At 39.9% G+C, this 24139-nt stretch overlaps 1 protein-coding gene across 1 annotated transcript in view; it reads right to left on the bottom strand.

The window, feature by feature from the left end:
- Positions 1-24139, bottom strand: part of LOC121959628 (astrotactin-2-like) — a 353725-nt gene that overhangs the window by 79234 nt on the left and 250352 nt on the right. The window lies entirely within an intron of this gene.

The raw sequence follows: 24139 nt of genomic DNA, 5'->3' as shown, positions 1-24139 counted from the left end.
TGAGTGATTAGGGACCACTTTTAACAACAGCAAATAATACCAAAACATCTGTTAACAAACTCTCACACAACTTATGCAATATCATCCAAGTCTCATTTATCTAGTCTCGAGCTCAGTATGTCCCAAACACATGCATTTTCACTAAAACCTTACTCTTTCAAACTGAACTGAAAGTGAAACATATCTGTCCTCTCTATACTTTTTTTTTTTTCAAAATTGCATGTTTGAAAAGTACTGACCATACAATTGAATAAATGAGGCTTTGATTATACTGCACGAGAAGTTTAAGCATTGCTGCTTTTGAATTTGGTCCCCAGTCAATCAACAAATCAATATGTTGGCCATTTTCTGTAGAAGACATGCAAGCAAAGCAAAGATAAAACACAGTTTTCTTCATGAATCCAAGGTAACACGGCACAACTAATTGATATACAAAAGATTATTTTATGGGTGAAGTCTTCCTTTAAATGGGTATGTAATTTTTCAAAAATAATGGTCTTTTTTTTTTTTTTTTTTCTAAAGATCATCACATGACGCATACTGTACGGGCTATTAATGACAAATTTATTGCAGATTTGTTATGGGCATCTTCTTATTTCTGTTCAGCCTTATTATAACTTTCAGGGTGTGGATGAGATTACTTGTGTTGCTGCTGTGTGACACTTTATTTCTCCTTTCTGCCATTCTCTCACATTTGATCCAGCAGTGTACAACTGCCAGGTTCAGATGTCACATAGGTCTCCACAGTCATGTGACACAGGCCAGCTAAATATGTAAGGGCTGTTTTGGCACAAACATCGTACAGTGCTGAAAAGTTTGGAGGTGATGCGGCAAACCATGCTTTTTTTTTTTATTTACAGAACTTAATTATCAATATATATTTATAATTAAAAGAACATCTTGTGAGTATCAAGGTATTGATCACTACTTTCTTTCAAGGTTGTGTTTAACAGTCAGAGGGGCAGCTACAAAGTCTGAACTCCATGAAAACAACTCAACAACAATAAATATCAACAATCCCGACATGTTCCAGTGCCCCGTCCTCCTGTTGGCCTCCTGAATCATTCAGAGACAGGGATTTAGAGATTTCACTGTTTTTCTGTCTTGCAAGTTTCCTCTATGGTAATGTTTTATTTGCTGATATTTCTCCTCTGCTTCGCTGAGGTTAGAACGAAGGGTCCAGCCTCATTTGTTGCTCATTATTATTGAGCAAATCAAACAGATCAAGGTGTGGATGCCGTTTGTTGTCGTCATGGTAATTCGTTCCATCCACAAGCGACAGAATTAAAGGCTTCCTCGCTGGCTGTGTGAACATCAATAACATGGGTACAAAGCCAAAACACGTGAGTATGTGTGTGCATGATGCTTGGCGGCCAAATAAAGAAAACAGTTGTGTCCCCCAGTTTGAGGGCAGAACAGAGAGCTGCAGGCAAAGATAAGACAGACCCCCTGGAATCTCTCTCTTTCTCTCTGCTGGAGATGATAAGTACAAGGAAGAATAGTAATGTGAAAGGGAGTGTGAGGGAAGAGTAGAAGACCTACACACACTGTCTATAGTGAGAAGTAACAAAAAACACACATAAATGCACACGGAGCTGATCTTGTATGCCCTAAACATGTTTTCCAGCCTTTTTTTCACTTTTCCATCTATTTGCAGCCACTACGCTACATCACATTGGACAAATCACCTGCAAAATAAATAGCAGTAGTTCTAAATGTAGCGAGATAGTGTATGTTCCGCTCCAGTTTTGTTCAGTAGATGGACCGTTCTGGTTGAACCAAGGCAGTTGCAGTTCATTTCCTGTCAAAAAGATGAGTTGTCTTGCCGCATTCTAAGAGCATTGGCAAGCAGCGGCAGCCTATTTCCCATAATCCACTTTTATGGGACCAAGTCTCAGAGCGCAGACCTTGTGCCATGGAGACTCTTCTTGATATCAATTTTTCATCCTGTTTTTTCTCTTTCTTTCGCTCCCTTTTGCTTCCTCTAACCACAAAGCCTGTTAGACGCAATCACAGCCTTAGTGTTACAACGCAGGGGTGGAAGGATTGACTCAAGGGCAGAGAATGAGAGGAGAGAGGGAGAGAAGAGGTGCTGTAAAAAGATTACCGTGGCTTATGCTCACAGAAAACATATTGATTGCTAAATTAAATCAGCCAGCTTCACGCTAAGGCTCAGAGAACCTTTGGAGGCGGGTGGACCAAGATGATATGTAGCTTTATGGATTTTCAAGCCCAGATGTGGACTGTCCTTGACACCGTGCGAGGAGTTCTTTTTCTTCGCACCACTTTGCTCACAACGCCTATTTCACCATTCTGGGATTGAAAGACTTGCAGTGTATAGAGGGCGATATGTCTCTGGTTCACTGCAGAGTTGCTCGAAAACAAAGCAGAAAACTGACTTTATGGAGTATTTGAGAGTGTAAAGACTAGCGCATAAAATCGTTATATGTCCTTAACCTTCTCCTCCTTCATGTTCTTCTACACTTGAAAGAAAAACCTTGAGAGCAAGTGTAAACTGCGGTGTCATCTGTCCATTTTTACAGAGGTTAAGTGGTAAGACAGCAAATTCAGCAGAGTCAAAGAGTGAATCCTGAAGATTTCTGTGTACATGCTTTCAGTGAGACCACTTCCTTGGACTGAGTTTGTGTGTATTTATTGCTATGTGGCAGTAAAGAGCTTGAACCATCTATTCTGACGACAGCTCATTAGAAGAGGAGACATTTATCTGCTATCACTGCGACCCAAACATGCCAGTGGGTTTAACAAGAGGAGCTAGTTGCTTGTCTTTCAAGAAAGACCATCTCAGTCTCACACAAATGGTAACAACATGGTGTAGCTGTTAGCTGGCCATGGTTAAATTATATTCACCTTAGAAGGACAATTTGACAGTTGTTTTAAAGACAACATCAACTTCGGCTTAACAAGCGTAAATTTAATCCTTTGAAACCTGAGCAAATTGGTTTGATTCTTTAAAATCGTGACATGAAAGAAAGAAGAAAGAAAGAAAGAAAGAAAGGTAAAAGCAAACAAGACAAGACAATGCCTCCAAAAAATAATTTAAAATATGAAATAGATAAATGAATAAATAAATAAAAAAACTGTAACATAATTTAAAAATATTAATATAAAATATAGTTTTCAGGACAATTTTACAATTTTCCCCTTTAGAACAAAACAAGACAAGACAAAACTGTGATGATTCTGATTTGGTTTTGGTTTTCTTGTACTTTTTTGTGTGTTTCTCCCCCCCTCCCCTTTCAGTTTCCTTTTTTCCCCTGCAGGCTTGTGTGTGGCAGGGGGTGTGGCTGGTTTTGCTGCAGCTGCTGATGAGGCACACCTGATTCCACTTCTTCTCATAAACCTGACAATAAAAGCCCGGTCTGCACTCCACGACTCTGCCAGATAATTCTGTCTCGCTCGGTAGTGTCTTAACAATGTTTTCTAGTGCTTTCTGCATTCTAGTTCTTAGTGTTTTTTGCTGCCTTTTTGCATTTCTTACTTACTCGTGTTTTTTTTTGTCTCCTGTGTACAGGTCATCCAGTGGACCCTGTGCTCAGCCTGCTCCCTGTCTACACTGCCTGCTCTTTTGTTCTTTTTTATTAAACACTTTTTGATCTACAACCACTGCCGTTTCTCTGATTTGGAGTCCAGTTTAAGAAATTTAAGAAATTAACACAAAACAAAACAGACAACAACAAAAAAAACACCCAAAAACTCAAACCCATTTGCTCAGGTTTTAAAGGATTAAACAGCCTTTGTGTCTAAATGCAGCACAAGAAAAGTGATACTAAACAAAGGTTCAAAAGGTTAAAGAGCAGAAAATTTGGCAAAAGAAGTGCACATGCTCTCATTATTGAGGGGGGCATGTGTCCCCCTGTTAGCCCCCACCCTCCCTTACCCTGACATGCTAATATTTGGGCTGTGTAAACTAGTAACTAATAGCATTCAATGCCAAATGCAGCATAAGCAAACCATTTGATAACAAACTGTCAAGTGCTAATTTAAGACTTTTCTTGGCCACTAAACTGAATGTTCAGACTTACAATTTATATAAAAAATAGTATTTTATAGACACATTGTAAGATGTTTTCACAGGAGCCATTTTGACTTGTCATAGCAAAGGACAGGTGTTATTAGTGTCATAACACAGTAATACAGTGACCCAGCATATACAAGTGCCCTACAACTGGCCATTGACTTAAATTTAATGCATAATATCATTTAGTATTATTGATTAGACCTGGACTTTTCTTAATGTGACATGTAAATATTTCTGCCATGACTGCCCCTATTGTTGTTTAATGTACCTACAACATATAATGGCTGACAGGTATATAGCATATGCTTGTACATGTTCAAGAACATTTCAGTTTCTGCTTCCATAATTTGTCTGATTTGACTTCTCCAATTCCATTAAACTTGGCTTTTTGGGATCTGTTCTAGCTCTCGCGTGCAGCTCAGGCCAGAGCTGCTGTTCGTTACTGTTACTAATGAGGACTAACAGGTGGCTGAAATTCATCAACAGGAATTTATCTTTACCCAGGACTACATTTGCCAAATTTAAGATATTTTAAAAAATGAAAAATAGAATTTTTCCCCAGCATGGCTTCCGTCATTTTCAGGTAGTTCTTAACATCCTGATGTATGATCTATACGATATGTTTGATTTTAAGTTATTTTATGCCATGAAAAAAAGGGGTGTGGCATTATGATTGACAGTTGTGTGTGCCAATTTGTGTGCTTATGATCAATAGTGCTGCTTGCAAATGGCTCGAACATGTGTATGGGCGCTAACTTCAACTCATCAAATACCCATATTTGGTCAGTGGCCCTCAGGGTCAAATACCAACACATCAAGGCACCCTTTGAGGGCAATATGAAATGCACTTGGTGATGGCACTTTTTTGACACTGTAAGCAACTGCCATAGTATAAAGAGCACGAAAACCTGCATCGGCCAAGTAGGATTAGAGGTGGTTGGTCAAAGAAATGCTGAACTTTCACTCAGGAGACCGCTGTTTGTTATTTATTTTAAAAACAATAGTGTGCTAGTATGTGTACTTATGCTTACTACACTAGTGATGTACTGTATATCACATGAGGTATGGCATGTGATGCCAAACCATGATGTTTTTTTCTAGGCTTGGGGTTGTCTGAACCTAATGAGTTAAATCTAAAAATTAAGTTTTTCTTTACAAACAATCTTGAAAAGAGACTAAATGCAATTTATTACATTTCTTGTCAAACTGAAAGCTTATTTTGAAAAGACACAATGCATATAATGACTGTAAACTGACACGCTGTCTCAAAGCACGCAAAACTGATGCTGGAGGTGTACCTACAGTGTCATATTTTGATGTGTCAGGCCAATAACCATGTGTCGGTATTTGATTAGTTTAAAGTGATAATAGCTTCAAAATATGACAGGGCCTGTATCCCTGAGAGTTTTGCCTTCACTTTGGTACAGTGGGAGGAAGTGAAGACGTGTTGTCCATCTTAAAGTACAGTCTACTGTCTAGACTTACAGGGACAATGCCAGCAAACTTGTGTATTTACTCATGTTTCATTCAGTACCCATGTGTACTCATTAAGGGCAGTGGACACTGGGCTCCCCCCTGGCCAAACAGCCCTCCAATCCTACTTGAGTCTACAAGTGGCAAACTTTGCATTCAAATTAGAATATCCAAAACACAAGACTTACAAATTATATCTGGTAGGATACAAATATCCAAGACCAGTTCATACATATAAATTGAATTTCCAACTCTGTTCTCTATATCTCTTCCTGTCCTCTGTATTTAGTATTTCAAATGCATCTGATTATTAATCTAAAGCTCAAGTCTCAAATATTTGTTTGAATGTGTGTTTCCCAGCCAGTTTTCAACATCAGTATTTCTCCCTAGAAAGAGTGTTTCAATTGCCGTGTTTGTTCAGTCTAGTCCTCAGCGGTAACCCTTTCTCATTCTCTCTCAGCATCCTTCCATCTCTTATTCACTCTCCCAACTACACCTGCTCTCTCCTTCCCAAATCACAGGCATTCTGGCGATAGGCGCAGATAAAAGCTATCTACGTACAAGTCAATTTAGGAAAATGTTTTTGTGTCTCTCTGTGTGTGTTAGTGTGTATTTGTCTATCTAAGCTTATAATAGGCACGAGGGCTATCTACAAGTCACCTAATTTCCCATCTCTGTGTTTGTGTGTGAGAACATGTGCTCACGCATAGGTTTGAGTGAGTATATTTATCTGAGTTTGTGACTGTGTAACTGGTATTGAGTGGTACTTATCTAAACATTGTCTGAGGTAAATGGCTCTTGTGCCGTTTCATCCATGTAGGAATCTCATCCTCACACTGCAGCACTGATCGGACACATTAAACCACAGTCACTACATTCAGCCGACATCTCAGTTCATTATCTTCAACCTCAAGACTCATCTCGGCAACAATGTGGGCCGCTGGTGCTTTTCAATAGTCTTCTATTGGAGAATCAAACCACCACCGAGCTCCTTCGTTTTTTCTGTGTCACATTTTCCTTTGTGTCGTTGAGAGATTGTGATTCATCTACCGAATAGGAGACTACCAGGAACCAAAATTACCAGCAATGAGCATGTGAGCTTTTGGCTAAGCACCCTGGAAAGCTGAAACCTTAGCAGTATAGAGACAATTTAGAGAACACATTTTATTAACTAACAGAGAGTCAATATTGGCCCACTCTGCAGGTTTAAAAAGGTACACTCTGCCTTTCAGAAATCCGATTTCATAACAATTGTGGGAAAGCCAACCCATCAGTTCAGAGAATGAATTATATGTGCATCTATACTTTCCAGAGATGACTGTACCTCCTGGCTCCCAACACCTCTCCAAACAATGAGGGAACCTAAGTGCCTCAGCAAACTGTAAGCCGTGCAGGATGCTTTTTTCCACTCATTTGGAAGCCGCCTTTGTGGACTGATGCAAGCACTAACAAAGACTCCCTAATTCCCAGAGGAAACAAGTATTGAATATACATACAAATCCTTGGTGCCAAGCTTACAAAGGCTATATTCTGATTATCAGAGTCGCTGTTCTGGCTCAGCTGTTAATTGAGCGCGTGCAACCTTCATAGGGTCAAAGCTGAACAAGGAAATTCTTCAAAAAGTAAAAGACAGTTGTAGAAAACAGTTTAAATGATAATTTCAATGTTCTTGTTCATCTTCATTTTCAAATTAACAATTTACAGTAAATAAATGCATTGTGTTGAATTTGGGTGCTGCTAAGCTGTGTTGCAATAAATCCCCATAAAACCATAACTCACAAATTAACACTCTAAGACCGCCTTGCAAATGTGTGAAAATAGGACGAAAAAGAAATTTGCATTTTGAGCCAAAAGTTCACAGAACCATGAATTATGTAATGGCACACAACTCACACGCTTGAGTTGAAGCTAGGCAACTTCTCTAGTATTCCAAAAGTATATACTTATTCCTGAAATTCAGTTATAGCTTTTGGTTTTGGTGTTGTATCCCAAGATTTTCAGTGGGCTCCTCTGGTCAACCCTAAATTTCTGGGGGCACCACTGCTTCTATTAGGAGCAAATTTTGCAAGTCTCAACAGAGACTCAAGTCTTTGCATTCAAGTCCCAATTGAAGTCCCAAGCCAAGACTGACAAGTCCCAAGTCATGTCTGAATACTTAAACTTTGAGTATCAAGTACTAAACAAGTCATAATGTGCTCTTCGCAAAATGTGATGCCATCTAACAGTTAGCATATGGTAAATTATAATACATTTACAAAAAATAAAATGAAAAAAATAAACATAAATATGTGCTGAAACACAAACCAGTACCACACCAGGATGAATTGTGTGTGTTGAGTTCCTATCCTATTGTATTGTTCTCATCTCATACATGAAAAATGTCTAGTACTTTCACTTACCAAAGTGACTTGGGAGGGGAAGTCATGAGTCATTGTTGTTTAATTCAAAGTCAAGTTAAAATTCTTTAAATTTGTGACTAGTGTCCATGTGACTTGAGTCTATATATCATATATATAGTTGCCTCAGCTGAGGGCCAATTGCAGGCCAATAAAGCACTTCTTCGACTTCTTCAAAATATATTTCCCCATCCGCATTTTAATATCAGTCTATTACTCTTTAATAGTCACACTCCGTTTACGCAGTCCTGTCAAATGATCTAGCACTGAACTGTATCCTGCCACACTTTAATGACCACTTACATAATAACACTGGTAGTGCAGAAGTTATGACACTGTGACTGTGTGTGAAATCAAAGATTCTGCACTTGCTGTAATGATAAATAAATAACTAACTGAATGGTAGGAAGAGGAAAAGAAAAAAACTTCCTTCACCACTAGAGGCTGCTCTTTCTCTGTGCCAAAGAAACAGCTAATGGCATCAGGATCAGTCCAGGAACATCAGTGTTTCTGTGTGTTATATATAAATATATGTATATATGTGTGTGTGTGTGTGTGTGTGTCAACTGCAAGAAATATTAGCTATTGGTTGTGCCTGCATGTGTGACAGAGATGCACCATAGGAGGGGTCAGAGTGGGTGCAGAGCTGGAGTTCAGAGGTGAGCTGGAGGCAGAACAGAGAGTTTCCAGAATGTGTCAGATAGTGATTTGTAGTTGTGACTGAGGTGGAAAGATTACTCCTCCACTGGAATACCAGAGGGGATAAGAGTCCAACCTGTGAAGAGGTTTAAGAGTCAGGACAGGGCAGAGCAATGGAAGTTTACCACAGAGAAGGGAGGGACAGTGAGGCAGAGGCTGAGCCTGAGACTGTAGGTTTGAATCATGATCTGGAGACATGGGGGTGCTGTGCCCTTGGTAGCCTTGTGGGCTAACAACAGCGTTTTGAACTGTAGTGGAGCATCCACTGGGTGACAGTACAGTGCAGACAGGAGGGGGGTTGTGTTGGAGAATTTATGGAGGCTGAAGGCAAGCAGGGCTGCAGCATTCTGGGTAAGCTGAAAGGGTGTTAGAGCGGATGCACAAAGACCAAGAGGGAGGAAGAAATGCCTTTGCTTGAAATATAGAGGAAGATCACGCCATTCTGGATTGACAAATGAAACATTTTTCTGGGCGATGCTGGTCTTTCATGTTCGAAAACTTTTTATCAGAGCAGTCTGCCCTCGACCAGATCTTGTTTCTGACGTGACTTGAAGTAGAAGAAAACAACTGAGCAAAAAAAGTGCGAAACTGCAAAATGATGCTGGCAAAAGCTGCTGGAGGATTTGCCAACACATTGAAAATAAAATGAAATATTATACGAAAAGCCCTCTACAATGCAAGATATCCTGCTACATCTACCACGTTGTTAAAAAAAATTGCTGTTCAACCAAAGGTTTGATAGGTTTTAAAGTACACCATGGCGTAGCTGCAAGTGGATAATACCAGTAATGCTCATGTGGTGTGCATTCATCAGTGGTCTCCTCCCAATCTTGTCACATACACAAGAGAGGCAGAGAAGAACCAACAGAAAATGTGACATCCAGCATGACACAGCGTGTTTGTAATTTCTATGGCTGCCATGCTGTTTGGATTCATCCCTAAATGGGATAATTACCCAGCATTTGAAAGAGAAGCGTGCAACAAAAGGCAGCACAGACAAAAGAAAAAGGGCCTTGTTCAAAACAGTTGTCTCCACCAGAAAATATACACAATATGCAAAAATGTCCAAGGCACGTTCAAACTGAAAACAGAGCCTAGACTGCTCACTTGAGTCTGAATCCAAAGTTATTGTTATTCACAATTATGCAAAGGCCAGCTGGCTGAATGGAATACGCAGGCTGCGTAGTAATGTCATATATCTCAAAATGTCTTTGGAATTTGCCAAAAGTTTATAGTCAGCTGCTACGGTACACCTTAAGTGACTCAATTATTTAAAGGATCAATTGACCTAAAAACAAACCACCTCCAGTAGTACATAACCATGCAGCTAGTTTGTACTTTATTAGTCCAAGATTAATGACATAAGTCCCTGTCTTTTCAGAAACAATATCCTTATTCATTTATTCATTAGCCGTAACTGCAGATCCTGTCAAGGAACCACACCAAGTTCTAATCAAGGACCCTCTTGCTGTGAGGTAACAGTGCTAACCACTACGCCATCATGCCACCCCAATTTTCTTATTATTCTAGCTAATCCTCAAAACCTTTTCTGGATCACTTCTGGTTAAACAAAACAAAAAAGTAGTCCCTGAGTCCCTTGGGAGTCATTTTGCTGAATTGATCATTTAAAGCTAAACTTTACCCCCAAATGTCCATTTGTATATCAATTTATTACCCTGTGTAAATTTGTGAGCAAAACTTAGCTTTTCTCGTATAATTCCATGGTGAACGAAGAATCCAAAAATGGGGACAATTCTTTCTGAACTAAAGTAATAGGGATTTGCGTTTAACAGAAAAAACTATTTCAAAACAACCTTTTACAAGCTCTCACACAACTCGTGCAGTATAATTCAAATCTAATGTATCTATTCGTATGATCGCAGCCCTTTCTGACAGGGAACTGAATGGGAAGAGAAACCTAGGCTTTCTTCAAAGCCAGACTTGGGACACGGGAGCTACTGTTTCTACCAATTCCTCAATCAGTTAGTTTGTGTAAAACGTTGGTGCTCTAAAGGGTTAGTTTGGATTCACCAAAGTCTCACAATTAAACTAGCCGATCAAGGCAGCAGTAGACAATCAGTGGGGCAAAATTACTGTTTTTGTTAATAGAGCCTCGCATTTTGGAGAGTATAGATAACGTTTCATTTTCCGTTCAGTTAGCTCTTTGAAAGGCTACTTGGGAAGTATTGAACATATGACTGGATAATGATACTTGTATTCTACTGCACAATGTGTTAAGAGATTGTAAACTCATGTTTTGATGTAGTTCATTGTAAAACACGGTCGCATCTCCAATTCATCAAGAGTTTCTCTGTTTTTGGATTCTTTGTTCACCGCAGAGGCATGCAAGAAAACATTTTCATCACGAATGCGATGTAACACTGGGGTGAATCATTAAAAAACAAATGGTCATTCAGGGGGAGAAGAAGTAGCCTACTTTAATGATAGAAGGAAGAGGGGAAAAATTCAAATGTATGACATTCACATTTATTATTTTCTAAATGTATCTGAATTAAACACCACATCATATAATCTCTGAATTAAACATTTGATGTGTCATATCACATTATGAATCAATCCAACTGGCTCCCTTCCTGTCGTTTCCCACCATTACTTTTAAAATGTTGCCACACTTGCCCTTGAGAACTTGCCCACCAATTTGTTAGACTGCAAAATCAAAGATTAATGAGAGCTGGGCTGTGTAGCCAATCCAGTTGCATGTAATATGCTTAATAGCTGTAATATCTGTTATTTGAATAAACGCTTGGCGCGAGTGGGGGCCGGTTGGATGAGTCATAACAAAGATAAAGCACCCGGTGTCACCCAAGGCACAGGCCCCAGATGAAGAATTAAAGAGTTATTAAAGGACAGCATCCGAAAACAGGCTAATTCGTAGTGTAATAAAACAATCAGAGATGTTTACCTTGAGAGTTGTGTTACAGTCTCTCATTAGAGCTGCAGCCACAGCTCGGGTGATAAATGATCCCACCGAGAGGAGGAGATCTGGTGACTCTTCATGGACACTATTGATTAGGCTTGGGAGGGAGATGCTGTCAATGAAACAGTCTCTGATGGAGAGTGCACTGTGGAGTTCTTGTCTGTTGACAAGACTGATTGTGTGCATGTGCATTTCTGTTTGTATGTGAGCTTCACTGAGGACAATTGACTAATTTATGAGTAGCAGGATGCTGTCCCGCCAATCAAAATCAGTGGCATTACTGTCAGATTAGTCTCGCATAGCCAGACCTGTCTGGCACTGTGTCAGCGCTTAAAAAGGTCTGGAATGCACATATTACCATTCAGCTGTAAGGGCAAACTGTTCAAGTTAGTTTTTGTTTAGGTAAACCATTTACAATTCCCCTAGGAGCTGCTTAGCCCAACATGAAGTTACGGTGCTCTTGAAAAATAGTGTGTTTGGCAGGTGGGTGGGTCCGCATGACAGTTTGGGCTTTGTTGGATCATCATACAGCTATGAAAGGTGGCTTTTGGGTGGATCGTACGCAAAAGTCACTGCAAAAGCAGCGGTATTTGATGACTGAGAACGGATTGGGAAAAATGTGTGACAGAGCTAACTGTCAGCATCACATGGCTAACATTAACTAGCTATTATTAAAGGGGTTTAATGGTAGAGCTTTAAAATATTGGGGTGACTTTGTTGAGACAATTTAATTGCTCAGTGTTAGCACTACTGCTGTGTTAGCATGTACTAACCTGATGCAAATTTGCAAACCCTAGGACAAGCAAAGGAATGAACTGTCCTGCCCTCCCTATCAGTGGCAAGCACTCGTTCCCTTTGTTGGCTGAATTGGTAGGTTTAGGCAAGATGAGCGGGATTAGTTAGGGCAAGAATGTCAGTGTAAGGCAAAGTAAGGCAGGCCATTCATTCGTTATCCAAGGATTTTCAAATTTTCAAACCGGACAGACTCTCTGGGAGGAGAGCAGCTCTATTGACAGTGACAAAAATAGTTTGCTGATCTTGCTATGAGACAGTCTGAGAACAGACCCTCAGTGCAAAAAGGATTAAGGTATTGTTGGACTGGAGACTTTTCGAAAGACATGGCAAATCAACTCCAATTGACTGTGTCACAAAACAAATCAAAATTGGGCATGAGAGTCCTGCAAAACGGAAAGGGGATTTTGAAAACACAAACAGCCGAAGGGGGAGAGAATCAAGCCCCCAGGAACAGCGTCAGGCTGTGAAGCCAATTTTGCATAGTGGCCAAAAGTGGAATTACACTGTCTGGGTCCATCATGTTTTTGTTTTTTTTCCATAGATGTACATTGGAAAAAAAGACTTGGTCTGATAACATTTGGAAAGTCTAGAGGAGCCACAAGATGAAATCCTTGTGTCCTCATTCAAGCTAAACTGGAAGTTTGCTGTTTGGCTGGCAGGAGTTAGCTGCTTAGGCGCACTTATTTAATTTGGCGGCGTTATCCCATGCTTGGTCACTGTAAGTCTCTGCTGCTCATGCCCGAAGAGCCCCAACATGTGGAAGATCTGGGTACTTTTATACCACGGAAATAGGGCATTTTTTACTACAGGCACTATCAAGCTCATTTCAGTGAATGGGATCTGCCATGAATGCTGTATTAAGTTCTCTCACTACATCCATGGGGAGCATGCCGGCCAAAATAGTCAACCAATGGCAGGCTTAGCCAAAGTCTGCATCCAGTGAATCAGACCGCTGTCAGATATATAGCAGGAACACAGAGACAGAGAGAGTTGTGTTGAGTGGAATGATATGAAAAGTGTTACAAGTGTTTTTCGTTGTACAGTATTACATAACTCGTCGTTTTTGTCACACTCTGTCCCCCTAAGACACACACACACACACACACACACACACACACACACACACACAGACACACAGACTAGCACACCAACCACTCAACCTGACTTTTATCCCTCTGGGTCACGCATACAATTGAAACACAACGTGAGTGGGCACAGACATTTTTTTCTGTACCCTGATATCTCTGTTGGCTTGCCGTAGGAAATTGTGGAAATGAACTCTGGTGGCTGGGAGCATTACCATAGAGATGAGGCTTGGTAATGCAGAGTGAGGGGGCATGCAGGCCAGCTAGTTGCAGAACTGATTAGGGCCATTGCTTTTCGAGTTTTTTTTTTTTTTTTTACTCCACTCACATTTTCTCTAACCCCCTTTTGGGTCTATACATCCTATCAAACTTCTGTCTCTCTCCATCTCCCTCTCTCTCTGTCTCCCTCGTTCCCTTATTTGCTCACACACAGACACCACAGTGTAATGAGGAGTCCCCTACCAGCAGTTTAAAACTCTGCTCCTGACAGACTTGCATGTCATCACAATAAAAACAAAGCAGCACTTCCGAGAATTTGATAGAGTTTGTCTTTACTAACTTGACACAACAGTCAAAAAGCAGTTTGACCATCTTCTAGTCCGACAGCTCAACAGGCAGTCAAAAGCCCAAACAAATAATCTTTTTGATAAAGACAATTGAATAAACTGCCTATAGCTGCCAGAATGGTAATAGTGCACTTAGAAATTCACAACTTGGAGTCTTTGCCCAATGACTGAAATATAAAACAAGAACTTGCTCTGAAACTTGGACAGGAGACCTTGATGGATTCATTTGTATGGGTTTACTTAAGCAAGTGTATCTTTGTACACAAGCTGTGTGCATCCATCACTAAAGACAACATCCTTCATCTTCCCAAAAGAAGTCCCACTTTTATGAAGGCCCTACTTTATTTTCTGCCTCCCTGATACATAAAAGATACATTTACAAGTCTCATCACACTTTTTCCCCAGTCCTATCATCTTGTATTTGATCAGCAGTAATGGGCCAAGACAGCGAGGCAGTCTTTGTATGCTCTCATTTTACAGTGTAATCACAGAGTGATATGACTGACATGAAGGCGTGATTAAATGTTATTATGTTATCTGGTATTCTGTCTATCCATGTGATATGACTAACTGAATCACAGCTGTTGTTTTTTTTTTTTTTTTTTCAGTCCCGTCTTGAAAGGTAGACTCTGGAGATCACATCACAGAGGTGGTAATTAACTACTTTATAGTACGGCCTTGCAGAGGTGAGTGTGGGCGAATACCCAATGTAGCAAACTTCATACAGTTGAATATAACTGAAAAATGGCTTGAAGCCGCCATCTATTTATGAATTGCTATTTATGAATTATTTATAGGTGTTAGATTTACAGCACATGGAGATGCAGGGCATAGTGATATGGAGAGAAGGATGTGGAAGCGGAAGAGTTAAGACGGATAGTCGTCCAGAGGGGATACAAAATTACAAGTGCTGCCACCCTGCAGTGCCCCGCTGCAGCAGGAGTTCATTAATCAATACTAAAAACATCGAGCCACTAATTCAGGATTTAGCCGCGGTTCACAAATTACTCCATGCAGTTTTTTCCCCCTCAGTGAAAGAGAGGAGGCGGCTGAAGCCATTTTGGGGGATTGGCATTGTTAGCGACCCCCTGTGAGGCAGCTCTAACCCATTCTGAGGCTGAGGGTTTAATGCTTGATGCTGCATATTCTCATTTTTCATCCTCCAGTCTACTATCGATTCGCAGGCTGCTGCACATGCAAGTGATTTTATCAGTGTAGTAAGGGTGCACAACAGCATCACCATAAGCTAATTAAATACACAAAACCATTGTCCTTGTTTGCCCCTGAAGCATAATTTAAGCAAAAGAGAAATTTACATCAACATAAGTTAGAAGTTTCAGAGTGTGGCTTTAGAGCAATCATTTTTTATTTTTCTACAAAAACAGGCACAGGATAAATTGAGTACCCCATCAAACTTTCTGTGTAATGGCAAAGTCTCTAAGTGGAGAAATGAAGAGGCTGTTTAATCAATAACAAATACACTTTCATTTTAATGATGAATTAGCCTTTTAGTTGAACAAGACCGTGAAACCACTTCAGCAGGACCACAGGTGGCAAACACTTAAAAAAATAAAAAATAAAAAAAATAAAACGGGAACAGAAGAGGTTTAGAGAACACTTTAGAGAACACCTTGGCTCTAAGGGGAGTAATACAACTAGTTGTAAAGTCGCACTGTGTACAGAACCATCTCCTATAATTGCCTTTCAGAATGAGGTCCAGAAGGGAACTACTTTCTGAACAAAGGAGCATTTCTCAAGATCGGTTGCTGTCTCTTTACACAGTGGCACACCAAATAATGTATGGATGCGGCTATGTTCACTGAGAGGGACAACGTTTTTGTTGTTGTTGTTTTAATAATAATAATAATTATTATTATTTTTATTATTTAGGGCATAGGACAAGCTTGCATGTAAACAATGGCATCTGTCGTCCTATACTATTTGGTAGTTGGATCCTTGCCTTATCTTGAATCAAAATATTGAGAAATAAATTTATTTCCACTTATATAGCAGCAAGGAACTATTTACTGCATAAAGATATAGTGGCTAACTCAGCAACAAATGAAATCTCTCCATGTATATTTTGTAATCTGAGCGTGTCTGTTTTTTGTTGTAGTAGCCGGTCCTGCCCACACATGCATGTTAGTGGATGTGAGCCCCTGTGTGTGTATCCCACTGGCTAGCTTATCGCCAGTTCTTTACTGCGCTCATACACCGGTATGGCTGATAGCACCGTCCCAGCCCATTGCGGCGGGACAACATCGTGGCAGAAACATGCCTATCCTCCGGTTTGCACACTAGTGCCGCTCCAAAGTCCCGTCTTTATGCCACCTTTGCAATTTCACACAAACAATAGTGGCATCATGCCGCTCCAGTGTTTGATTTTAGACAGCATGTCGGCATCGCAGAAACGGCCTCTTGCGTGACACATAACATATGTGTCGGCAGTGCTTTCTAAACAACAGCAATGGCATTAACATGGAAATAAGAATCATTTATCATCTCTGTTAGATGGCAGCTTATCTTGTTCTATGCTCGAAAGGGAAGGAAGTCCCAGATCTCACTGTTTTATCAGTTTGCAGGCATTTATGGCCACTGTTCTTCTTCGAGTTAGTTTCTCTTTTTAAATCTCCCATGGGAGTGTACTTTTCTTAACTGGTTATGGATACTGTATCGCATGTACTTTTGATAAAATCAATAGGCTTGAATTATTTTTCTTAAGGTGATCCACATAAAGAAAGTAGTATTTGCTTCAATATATACTGTGGGGTTAACACAGGGTGGTAAATGTTTGACCTGCCTGTTGTTTAATTGTCTGTGTGAATTAAAAGTGTGGAATGAGTTTTGGGACACAAACTATAAGCTTTTCTTATGCTTTGCATCCATTCACTCTCCCGCAGGGTTCATCCACATCTACGTATGTGCAATGTCTGACTCCTGCCTCACTGTCCAGTATGCTTCAGGAGCCTCATTTGGTAGACAACTGCTATCTGTGTTTTCCTCGTTTGCATTTCTCTCACAGTTACTCTTTCCTAGTGTCTCACTCTCTAACTTTTGCTCAGCTTTGCTCTTTCAGTTTAGCCTTTTCTCTTTCCATTTATTTTCCTATTCATTTTCCTTCTCCACCCTTATCGCTGCCTCTACCAATCCACCTCTCTCTCTGTCTCTCTCTCACTCTCTCCAGTCAAACAGCAGGTAGTCAGCTATAAGCCGCTCTGACATTAGCTGATATTAGGCTAGGGTCTATTAGGTCCTGCCTTGCCATGTGAGTTATTGAGCAGAGAGCGAGTGCCTCAGAAGTGATCACACTTGTGTATGCATGTGCACTGACTCACACCAGCAAACACATACCCACACAAAGGTAAACACAAACCCACAGGATTGTCTGAGTGCACACATGCAAAGCCTCCGCAATCTCCCAAACGTGCTCACCTTATGTCTACTAAGTCACAAAGCTGGAGCAGTCATTGAGGCTTTAAGGCACTCCTATTACACACATCTTTTTTTGGTAAATTCCTTCTGGCAGTAATGTGTAAATAAGGGTCATAGTGCCAGCTGCTCTAATGTGTTAGGAAAAAGCACATGTTTTTGTTAACTGTTGCTGTGAACATATTTGAACACCGACCCTGTAAATTAATTGGTAAAATATGAGAAACTTAGCAGACACATTTGTTTAAAGGAATGTACAGAATGAGGTACAAAGACACAGAAGATTAAGTAGAGGCATTCCAGAATAAGTGCCTTAACACTCACTTCCACCTGGTGCATGTGCTACTTGGCTTACAGGTGCATAAAGTAATACATAAGTGCCTAGAATATGACATTTTCTTGCATTTTTCATCATCCAAGGAAATCAAGACGATTTTCCTTGGATGATTCAAAAAACAAAAGCAAACAGCCTTTTTGATGCAGATTTAGAGAAATAAAAACTTAACAGATGGGAATGAAAATTAAAGCTGGAGTAGGTAGAAATCTGACAAAAGGCAAAGATAAACCCAGCAGAATTTAAAAATAAAAAACCCTCCCCCCCCTGCAGCTTACCCCTCTCTGTCCTAAGCCTCTCCCACCACATGACCACGGGCATTAACACAAGTTTCATACAGTATATTTGACCCAGCTGACTTTGAACTGGTTCACTGGGAAGAGAAATGGAGGAGATCTCTAACCTGTGTAAAGGTAGCAACAGAAAGTTTGTTGATAGAACAGGACAATTTTTGGGTTGTTTTGCAGTGTAGGCAATTACTGGAATGACAACTTTATCTGCAGGAATGTCCACCACTGAGTCAAGCTTTCTCCACAGGGACATGCACCAGTATTTGTGTTTGTAGAACAGTCAATAAAACTGCCCTCTCTGACATGATTTGTGATTGGCCAAATTCTTCTGTCAAAGGCTAGATTTTCTAAAGCCTTAAAACAGAGCCACAAGGAGGTGCAGAGGCCTAGTTTTCTCTTAAATCACTTGAATTGCAATATTCTAAAAGGTTATTATGGGATTTTTGCCTAATGATGGCAAAATAAAACTGCCTACCGTAGCTATACAGGGGGGACTGCAACAAATTAGTACTGCACTTAATGTTATAAATGTAATACTGAAGACCAGGAAACACTTTGTGGAAGCTAATGGGGATCTAAAAGAGTTGGATAAAGAAAAAAGTCAATATTGATGCAACAGAGGCTTAGATAACCTTACTCTAGACACAATTTAACACCTCTATACCTGAATATGTAACTGCATTTGGACAATGGCATCTGATAATGGTGTTTTGCATTTACATTTTGTTCTTTATAAGCTTTCTTTTGATCCATCCATCAATACTTATTTTTTTCTGTGCTAAGGAAGGAGCTGTCTGTAGCTGTTTTCGAGGCTGCACTAAAGATATCTAGTATGCGGCCAGACTGTAGAGATTGCATTAACACCTGGCTGAGATCCAACCACCTCCAGATATGGTTAGGTCCATCCACTAGCATTCCCATTGCAATGCCATCTCTACACTTACAGCTACATTAAAAGGCTCCTTCCTTCAAGGTTGTATTCAGACACATTATATTGTAGACGTAGGTGTAAAAATGGTCTTTGTCTAAGTATGGATCAATGTTAGACACTACACTTCCCACAGTGCAAATGTGTAGCATCTTTCAAGAGATCCTCCCAGTCTGGGGCCACCTACGTCTTTCAAATGCCATAAACCCAGTTTGTACTGCCACTTTCTGTAAATCATTTATAGAATCAAAACACAATCATATGTAACAGTAATGACATCTTTAGTGGTTATCTCAGCCATAGAAAATTTCCTTCAGAGCCACTTCGACTCTTTTTTTAAGTTGACTAGCACTGGTAAACTTCCATTCATGCATAAACATTGTGGACTGGTCCTTTAAACTGTACCCACTACTGTGAATTGGTAGGCTAAATATAATGTCCTGATTTTCAGTGTTCCAGTTGGGATGATTAATTTAACATACATATAAACTTACGCAACATTGTCTGAGTACCTAAATAGTCATCGGTGCTTCAAGGCCAGCATGTCTTTGCAAAGTGTTTATTTTAAATGTTAATGAAACTAGGAATGAACTGATCCAACACAAATATTGGATAAAGGGCCCAAATTGACTCAAATAGCTGGATCAGATAATGGCGAGGCCAATCAATTCAGTTTCATTCGATGTTTACATTGTGTACATGCGTCAGCAGCACGCCAGTTGCAAATTTGCATTAAATAATAAATAAAATTAAGCACTTGAATTGAATCGCATTTATCATATCATATCGCATCGTATTGAATTTGATACTGAAAAAGTCAGACCTGTGCACTCCTATTTGAAACACTGCTATCCAGAAATCACATATGTCCATGTGATTTCACACATCCTCCCCACACTTCCACACACACACATGCAGGAAAGAAAACCTAGGTAAATACTAAATTTAATGTTGGTAGCTTAAAAAAAAGAAGGCGCTAGCGGGCCACTTATTTTAGGAAGAGAATTAGAAAGCTTCTCATCCACCCTGAGTAGCTTAACCCTTCACCTCAACAGTCTGTCTCACCGTCTCATGGCTACTCATTATGTGGGATGAAATTGCCGTATAATGTTTGTTGACTCAACTACCCAGCAGAAGCCACTGCGTGTGCACCAAGGAGATAATTACTGAAAATTAGTGAGTAACATGGAAATGTGGTTATGTTTATGCCTGTGAGCCTTGTGGGCTGCCAGATTCACAAATTATTCATGTTGTGGTGTCGTCTTAGTTTGAGAGGTGAGCGGTGATGAGGAGCCAGTACAGAGTGCCTATCAAAAGCATTTTTTGTCTCCTTTCTTCCTCACTGTATTTTTTTGCTTTTTTGTGAAAAGCGTCTTCAGCATCAGAGCGACAAGGGTGGTGGCATCACCTTCGCAAAGCAGGTGAAGCTTCTTTTTCTTCTCTGCCTAAACCGCTGCTTCTCATTCGTCACAATCTTTTAACAGTTGCTCACTGCGGTTTGTTTGGAGGGAAAGAATGTTCTCAGGACAAAAACGAACACGTGAGCTTGATTTAAAGACAACTGATTTCTCAGGGCACTGCGTGTGTATTTATTCTGAGCGACTTCATTTTGTTATAAAATTCAAATGTGATTGTCATATGTATCTACATAACACCAAGGCGTTTTTTTTTTTCCTCCATTGTGGCATTATGGTAATTTGTATGTGTCAGATAGGAGTACAATTATCATTATTATCAATGATCGAGTCTGGGCAGGGTTCTGTCCCACTGCAGCTGGTCTCAGATCCCTGTGCCAACACATCGGATATCCATGTGATTTCGAGCAGACTTGCTCTCAGCTCTGATCATGCGGTGATTGCAGGAAAAGAATGTGTATTTTTGAAGTGAGACAGAGAGCGTGAGCAGTGAAGTGCAGGCAAAGATGATATGTACCGCTACTCTTTTTTGCTCGTTAGGTGGTGGTGCATCATGCTGCTGTCAGTGTTTGTATTCCCGCTCTGTTAGGGTCTGCTCAGGATGAATCATCCCTAGGTCTTTTTGAATCAGGTTTGACTGCCTTTGTGTCCCTGTTGACTGAGGTCCCCTTTTGAAAAAAAAATGCGATGTTATGTTCAGGTGGGGTTTTCATTTTCAAGTTTTCATTTACAACTGATGTCTTAATTTTTTCTATAAATCTAACAGATAGCTACATAATGCCTATGTATTTAACATTCTGTTGACAAAGGGAACCAAAAAATGTATGTTGACCAGTTGAAGTCCTTACTACGAAAAAAGGCAATCAGATTTATTTTCTTTGTATTTTTATTTCCTTGGGGCCATAATAACAAAAATCAATGTTTTTTTTATTTTTTTATTTTTTAACAGACCCCATAGTTTTTTTTAAATAAAGGCCTCTACCAAACAGTTGAAGTGGCTGTTCAAGGTAATGGTAAATTAAATTTCTGACAATGGAATTAGTATTTACCAGATCTACTATTATTTCCACATTTTTAAATTAAATATGTATTTATTAAATTTCTTTCATCAAATATATAATGGAATAACATCTAATATATGGTATTAAAATGGTGACTATTTATCCTTTTTTTATTTAACAATATATGTAAAGATATTATCTTGACATCACTACCTTAACCTCTCCAGTGATTTACCGTTATGAATATTGTCTGTCTGCTATTTTCCTGGTTTCAATTTACATTCCCATATCACACGTGTCTACAGCACATATGTGTGTGGTAATATATTTGACAGGACCGAAAATGCCCTCTTCAGGACTGACAGACGACCATTATCACTACACATCCACATCCTCTACTCTCCATCTAATCATTTGGTTTATGTGAGTGTGTATACACATGCGTTCACGAGCAGGAGGATGTTATTACTATACAGTGCATATAGGAGCACAAAGTGAAAGTGAGCATATACTATAGATAGAAGGAATGGGACTCTAGGAGAAATGAGTGTTCAACCTGATGTGATACTGATGGAGAGGCTGGCATGTTTTAAAACATCTAAAGGATATAAAGTGCTGTCAAAAAGAAAGACAAAACAATAGCTTGTAATTAGCCTGCATCAGCTGTCAGGTCACAGAAAGGAAATTTAAAAATGAAAAAAAAGATAACTGCAGATAGACTCTCTGCTGGGTGGATGCACAGCTTTACATAGCAGCATTGCAATCGCATTGTAATGGAAACGTTCTCATGCGTAACTTTCACATTAACGTGCAACTTTATCACACTAACGCATGCTTGCATAGCATGATATTATTCTGTAATTTTCTTCATTAACAGCAATTTTGCAAAATGTATTCCTCAAGTCTGTGGCTGAGCCATATGAGATCAATTTACAGCAAAATGTATGCGATACAGTCATACATCACAAGTTCACATTAAAACACTACCTGTGACGCTGTGACTCAAATCACACAATTCATCTCAATCATCTAATATTTCACTTTGAGCTACTGACACTAGGGAATAAGGTGTGTGTGTGTGTGTGTGTGTGTCATTAACATGCAACTTTATCACACTAGAGAGAGAGAGAGAGAGAGAGAGAGGGAGGGAGAGAGAGAGAGAGAGAGAGAGAGAGAGAGAGAGAGAGAGAAAGAACCGGTAGACAGTGAAGGTGAGAGAATGAAAGGGGTACAGGGCCGTGGGATAAGACTTGCATCTGCATATCAAAGACGGCACAGAGGAACGTGGAGAAAATGATGTGAATAAAAAACTGTAACATATTGCTATAAATATATAGAATGAATGTACGTAGTGTGATGTGGAATCTGATGGGACCGAGTCATTCAGAGGACAAAGCTGTCGTTCTTTTGACAAAAGACTGGGTGGATTTGATAAGCACACTGAGTACTTTGGAGAGATGACATGCAGTAATACACATGTTTAATTAGAGGCACGGGGAGTCAAGTATAATACTCCTGCATGCTTAGCTTGTCTGGTTAGACTTAGAGTGATGAATAGCTCAAGAAAAGTGTGACTTTCAAAACGTTAAGTGGAATAAATTTGATCAAGCCCATAATACAAAGATGGAAATACAAAGGCATGCATGCAAAATGCCTTCTGGTGAACAATAAGCAAAGCTTTTTTTTCCACCCCAATTTTCTGGTTCAATCCTGGATTCAAACTTTTCTTTCTCTCTCTTTTCCTTTCATTCGCCTGCCCTCTCCAATAACTGCTGAACTGTGTACAGTAAGTTGGTTTGCATAAATGCTTTTTGCGCTTCATTGCAGATGCACTCCGCACCTACAGACACGTGTTATTTATCCAAAGAGGCACATCAGCCGGGAAGTGCACTTCGCCTGTCATCTGCATGTAATCAGCCAAGTGTGCCTCTAACTGCGGGGGACATGATAAGTGCGACGAAGTATGCATCTTGCAATTAGCATGGAAATTTGTTCTAGCTTCCGGGAGCAGGTGCAAATTGCGCAGGTGTAATATAATGAAGTTTGAGGTTGGAAGGAGGAAATTGAGTTGGAGTGTATTTTACAGAAATCTCACAGAGGACAATGTGTAAGTGCAACGCAAAAACAGAAGCAAGGTAGCAGCACTGATTTGCCCTCTTAGGAAGATAAATAGCCACAGTACCTGACCAATTTAGAAAGCCAGACAAAGGGCTGAATGGAGAGCTGCAGCAGAGTAGTCATTAAACTTGAACTTGGTGTTCAGTGAGTGGAAGTGGTGGCCTTCTGATAAGATATGTATGGAGTGCATTTGACTAAAGTTACCTTGAGTCTGCAGAGAGACAATATGTTGCTGTAAAGATTATTAGCCTTATTACAATTTTCTGAGAAGTCTAACAGACAAACAAATTCTTTTTCTCAGACACAGGCAAATTGAGGCCAAAGTAAATGTGTCTTACTTACTTAGTTAATGGGTATTTCTTTTGCAGCATCAGAGTATTTTCATGTAGATTGATGATCTACAATCAATCAAACCACTTGACTGTATCTTTTGGGTTGTGGTGTACAATGTAGTTCTGTCAAAGAGCAACCCCCCCACCCCAAAAAAACAGCAGCTTCTGATAAGTAATCGACGCCATTAATTATTTCAATGTGCGTTAAATACAAATGCTTTGCCAAGCCCCTCTGGGGGTTGGTCAAACAATACTGGACTTTCATCCAGGAGACCAGTTTGTGTCTAATGTGAAACCAAAA

The sequence above is a fragment of the Plectropomus leopardus genome, chromosome 20 (genome assembly GCF_008729295.1).
Source record: "Plectropomus leopardus isolate mb chromosome 20, YSFRI_Pleo_2.0, whole genome shotgun sequence".
NCBI lineage: Eukaryota > Metazoa > Chordata > Actinopteri > Perciformes > Serranidae > Plectropomus > Plectropomus leopardus.
This window is presented reverse-complemented; position numbering and strand designations above follow the sequence as displayed.